The sequence below is a fragment of the Nuphar pumila genome, chromosome 10 (genome assembly GCF_984573655.1).
Source record: "Nuphar pumila chromosome 10, dmNupPumi1.hap1.1, whole genome shotgun sequence".
Taxonomy (NCBI): Eukaryota; Viridiplantae; Streptophyta; class Magnoliopsida; order Nymphaeales; family Nymphaeaceae; genus Nuphar; species Nuphar pumila.
Window position 1 is genome coordinate 103,386,884 of NC_143258.1, and position 6,000 is coordinate 103,392,883.

The following is a 6,000-nucleotide window of genomic DNA, read 5'->3' on the forward strand; positions in this document are numbered from 1 at the left end:
GTAGATAACTAACACACTTGTGTATCTACTGTAAATTTTTTAGATTTTTATTCATTGTATCCTAAGCATGGAATAATTTACATTGATTGATAAATTATGTTTATGTAGTTTTGAATTGAAAGTCTTGTTTGTATTTATGTCATAGTTCATAAAATGAACCAGTTTGACAAGTATGGGTCCTAGGGCTGAACCAAATTGACACATATATCATTAGTGTATTGTATGTAGGCCTAGAAAGGCTATACGATTGTGTTTAGACTTGAAATCATGTATTGACTCATATGCTTTAAATTTTTGTATAAGGTTAAAATGAATTGCATGCATGATATGATACTGTAACTACATGACTCATAATGAATGATTTTTGTATCATGCATTAGTAATCATGTGATATGTTCATGCATGACATTGGAATATGATTATGCATGATATTGTGCTATGTTTGTGCATGATAGCTTGACATGTAAATTCATAATGTATGGATTCATGCATGTTTATGCCCAATTGAGGGCAGATAACCTTGTGATTGGTTAATTGAATTGATACATGCGTGTGCTTAAATTAGAAGCAAATAACCTTGTAAATGGTTAATTAAAATTGATACATGCTTGTGCCCAAATTAAAGGCTATTAACATTGAAAATGATTAATTGTGTTTATGCATGTTTGAAAAGAGAATTAATCAAATAAATAGTGACATGCACATTAATTTTCTTTGGCTTACAATGAGAGGGTAAGTGGTACTTTTGGCTCTGAGAGAAGTTTATCTCAAGTACGAAAGATTGTTTCTCCTCAATCACAAAGGTAAGAGCATTGACTATCACTGCAACCGCAGGGTGATATGTATATACTTCAACTAAAGAAAGTTTGATATTAAGGTTAGAGGTGTTGGGAGCTCTCTCTCGATAAAGTCCATCTCTCACCCAACACTGATGATGGGTGCAAGGTCAGGTTAATAAGCCACAAAGTGATTGAACATACTTCTGAACCATTGCCCCTGATCCAGGATTGGTCTATGTTAGTACCCACATATATTGAATATCAAAACAATTTTGTATTATGCATATAATTTAAGCATTGCATGCATCATTTAAGTAAAAAAATCTAAATAAAACAATTAAAGCCACCCATGCATGAAGGAAATGTTCTATTCACACTGATAAGTATATGCATTAATTAAATGTTCATGCATAAATATGATACATGTGTATGAGTTAAATTGTGGCATGTTACTTGTGTTTGATGGCATGTTCACAATGAGATAGTTGTTTATTTATTGCATATATATGAAGTAAATGCATGTTTCTATGTATATCTGGTTTTATATGTGTACACTGTGTTATTGTGTTTTTTCACTGAGACTCGATGAGTCTGACCTCAATTATTAAACATGTATATATTAATTGAGAAGCTGAAGTGATGGTAGAATGCTGCAAGTGGTGTCAAGAGCCAATTATTTTCATTTCATGGGATTGTATTTTGAAAAGCATATAAATTTATTTGGACTTGAACTACTATGATGATTTTGTTATTTATTGATGACTGAATTAATTTAAATGGTGAATGCTATTATTGTTTGATTTAGTCTTGTGTTAATTGAATGATCTGCAACTCGCCTAATGTTTTAACAAAAAAAATGATATTTTTGATGTTTATTAAAGAAATTGCATCATTACATATTATAATCAATAATTTTTTTTTTGAATTTTAAGTTAAAATTTTGAGGTATTACACATATACATATTTGCACCAATATATATGGGACATAGACAAATGTACCTGTATCGTATCATAGATAAAATTGTCACTCCATGATGGATTAAGTCAAAGTAAAGTGAGTCCATGTAAAACTAAAAGCAAAAGACGTTTTTCAAAAATTTAAAAATTTGAACTTGTCTTTTAAAGTGATCTAGTGACCTATGTTGCTTCCTGTTGAAAATTGAGAAAGCCATTTTATGTAAAATTGTTTATATCATAGACTTTCTGGGCTTATTTTAACTGGTAGGAGTGACTGCAAGGTGGCTTTTCTCTAGTTATCGAAAAACTAATGCTTATATAATCTATTAAAGTGAGGCCCGTGCATAGGGCTGCACACAAGTCAAGCCTAGCTAGAGATTAGGATTGACATTCTCGACTTGTCTAAACTGTTAAAAAGCCTGAGCTTAGATCGAGCTCAAGGCATGTTCTGATATTGTTCAAAGGGAAACTTCCTAACCATTAGGGTAAGGCTTATTTTATTTATTCAAACTGAATCTTTTTTATACATATGCTCGAGCTTAATCAAAGATAGTTGCTTAATAAACCTTGGAGAACTCCATTTCATCTTATCCTATTTTTCAAACACTTTGCAACAAACTCATAATTTCCGGGTCAAGTTATTAAGAAAATATTTTTGCATAACAACAAATTACACTTCCGTCTTAGACATCTTCGGCACCACATCATTGATAAGAGGGACATGCTCAAGTATTTGAAAGAGCAAAATATCCTAAAATATTAATAGAAAAATAACCACAAAAGATATTGAGAAAAGATAACCAAATTAATATCGATGACATAACAATAACAATAATAAGACTTGATCTAATCTTAAATCAACTAAACATTTCATTCCATGTTGATAAACACACACACACACACACACACTATATATATATATATATATATATATATATATATATATATATATATATATATATATATATATATATATATATATATATATATATATATGGGTTGGTCCTAAACTGCCCGCTAAATAGGCTTTTTCATTTTATTTTTAACTGACCGTACAAATGTGATCTATGTATTTAATTTTATAGGGATCAACTCTTGAAGTGTCTGATTCCAAACCATGGGTGGGTGTTTATAAAGTTCAAAAAATCAATGAACCAAAATCTTTGTAAAATTTTGAGGCTCCAAACATCATTTTTTTCATCAAAAACACATGATCTTAGTAAATCGACCATGCCCAACACATTTATAGGTCCGGAACCATATAAAAAGTACTTGAGAAGCTGAAAACCCCATTTAGCATGTGGTTTAGCCCCAAATGGGTTTAGAACCGACCCATTACTCTATATATACGAAAAGTGGTAGCTGCCTGACCAAAATGGACGCATGCAGCAAATAAAAACCTGCTGAAACACCTTTAGCAATAATAAATTACGTCGCCGATAAAGGTACCAAACTTTTAGCAATGACTTTTGTTGCCACTAAAAGTCTCAGCTAAACTTTTTAGCAATGATAAAAAAAAATTGCCGAAAGGTGCCCGACCTTTAGAGGCGGTTTTTTTGACGCTAAAGTTGCTTCAACGAGATTTTTTCGCTGAGGGATGAATGCTCAACGCTCGTCAGTTTTGGTATATATATATATATTCAAAGCATATTGAATGTCCTAGTTTCTTCATTGCTTTCTTTTGCCTTATCATGAAATATTCTGTCACCGTGTATAGGTCGAGATCAGATCCAGTATTCAGTACAAGTACTCGGCCCAATGGACCGATACCGCTTTTGCCCCGTCTCCTCCCTCACCAATGAATGGGATGCATGCGTATCAGTCTAATCAATGGGTCTCCTCTCCGATAGTAATTCACAGCTGAAGCAGTTGCCAAGTCATCGCAGCTTTTATTTAATGCCACCCGTTGGAGTCTTTCTCGCAATGTTTATCGCGAATTCACACGTACCTTTCATTTTTTCACAACTGGCATCATTATGATAGAATTGAGTGCTGGGTTTGTATTATGGATCACTCCATCATTAGTCGTTCATGGTGTTCTGCAATCACATGGAGCTGTCTAATCAAGCTCAGATACTTAGAATCCAATGGACTATATCTTGCTAACTAATATATATATATATATATATATATATATATATATATAGAGAGAGAGAGAGAGAGAGAGAGAGAGATGTGTAGCAGCACAGTAAAACTCATTCGGCCACACAAAAAAGCAAAAAAAGAGAGCAAAATTACATATTTTCTGCTTATTTTACAATTAGCACGGTCAGAAGTCTGTCATTAAAGGCCCTAGCAAAAACTGAGGCCTTTAATAACAGATTTTTGACCGTTACTAAAGGTTTCAGTTTTCGCTGAGACCTTTAGTGAAAAACTGTTGCTAAAAGAAAAAAATACACAAAAACAATATTTTTGCACGTTTTTTGCCCATTTTTTGGCAGGTCGTTCATCAAAACCACCATGGATGGCCCTGTTGTTTGAGCTGGTAGCTGCGCACCACGACTATATATATAGATAGTAGGGTGTATCATCAAACAGGTAAGTCGTTCTACACAAATAGAATGCTTTGCATTTAACAGTTTTTAGCAGCAGTTTTGACCGCTGCTAAAAATGCATTTTTTGAATTTTTTTTAATGCTCGGCAGCGCGTCCAAGCTCTTTCGACAGAGGCATTTGACGAGGCAAGTATTAGTATATATATATATGCCATAAATCATGACTTTGCTTTCTAATGTCTAGTAAATTTATGATATATACATATCATGGACACATGAGAGAGAGAGAAGACTGGGATTCTGAGAAGATTGTCACCAACACATGCACAACAATAATGAGACTCCTTTTGATGCAACTTGACTTCCTGGCCTTTAATTTCAGTCATTGTTCATTTAACGCAGGTCATCTTTTTTCACCACCTAACATGCCACACTTTTAGGTCCCCCCCTCCCCACTGTGGCCTTTCACACCGAAGCAGGTCATATGTTCTGCCCCTCGAACAGGGCATCTCATGATCGGGGTCCCAAAAAGCACCACGTATATAAGCATGTGTGTCTCGTATCCCCATGTTTGTCAGCATCACTTAGTGTTGAGTTTGATGCGATTGCAAAGACTTAAGTACCCTTTCCTCCACTAGTGCAAAAAAAAATGATGATTCTAGAAAAGAGTGGTTGTAAAGACTTAAGTACCTCGAAGATGATTATTTAAGATCCAGTCCATGCACTGCAGGATTATCCGAGAAAGGAATTCCCCTTGGAGAAGGCTATGAACATCAACCCTCTCACTCTCTCTCCCTTCTCTTTCTGCTTCTGTGCACATCCAGCAGACGATCCTATATGGCTCCATCAAACACGGACTGACCTTCACACTGACTGTAACATTGTCCAATTTGATGAGCTGTGAAGCCTGATTCAGAGTTTTTGCCCTTAGAGAAGGGGGTTTTGGGGCCTCCTCCCAGCGTGGGTAGCATAGTTTTTGCCCTTACAGGAGGGGGGTTTGGGGGCTCTTCCCAGCGTGGGTAGCATAATTTTTTCCCTTACAGGAGGAAGGTTTGGAGGCTTTTCCCAGCGTGGGTAGCATCATTCAACTTGATGAGTTGTTGAGCATGATTCAGAGTTTTTGCCCTTACAGGAGGGGGGTCTGGGGGCAGCGCCCCCCGAACCAAATTTTTTTGGAGCCTTTATATGATCTCTTTTATAAATCGCTACTCTCTGATATGATTTTCACTATAAATCACTACTCTCTGATCTGAATTCTGCTGTAAATCGCTACTCTCTGATCTGATTTCTACTGCAAATTGCTACTCTCTTATCTGATTTTCACTATAAATCGCTACTCTCTAATCTGATTTTCACTATAAATCGCTACTCTCTTATCTGATTTTCACTGTAAATCGCTACTCTCTGATCTGATTTTTACTGTAAATCGTTCTCTGGTCCAATTTCTACTGTAAATTGCTACTCTCTTATCTAATTTTCACTGTAAATTGCTACTCTCTGATCTGATTTTCACTGTAAATCGCTACTCTCTGATCTGATTTCTACTATAAATCGCTACTCTCTGGTCTAATTTTTACTGTAAATCGCTATTCATTGATCTGATTTCTATTGTAAATAGATACTCTCAAATTTTTTGGGGCCTTGTATAAATTTTTTCTTTTCTTTCTCTTTTTGTAAATATCGAAAAAAAGCAATAAAGTGTTTTGTTTAATCGTGGTGCTCATGTTTTCTTCGATTGTTTCTTGCTTGAGGTTTTCGTAATACCCTTTC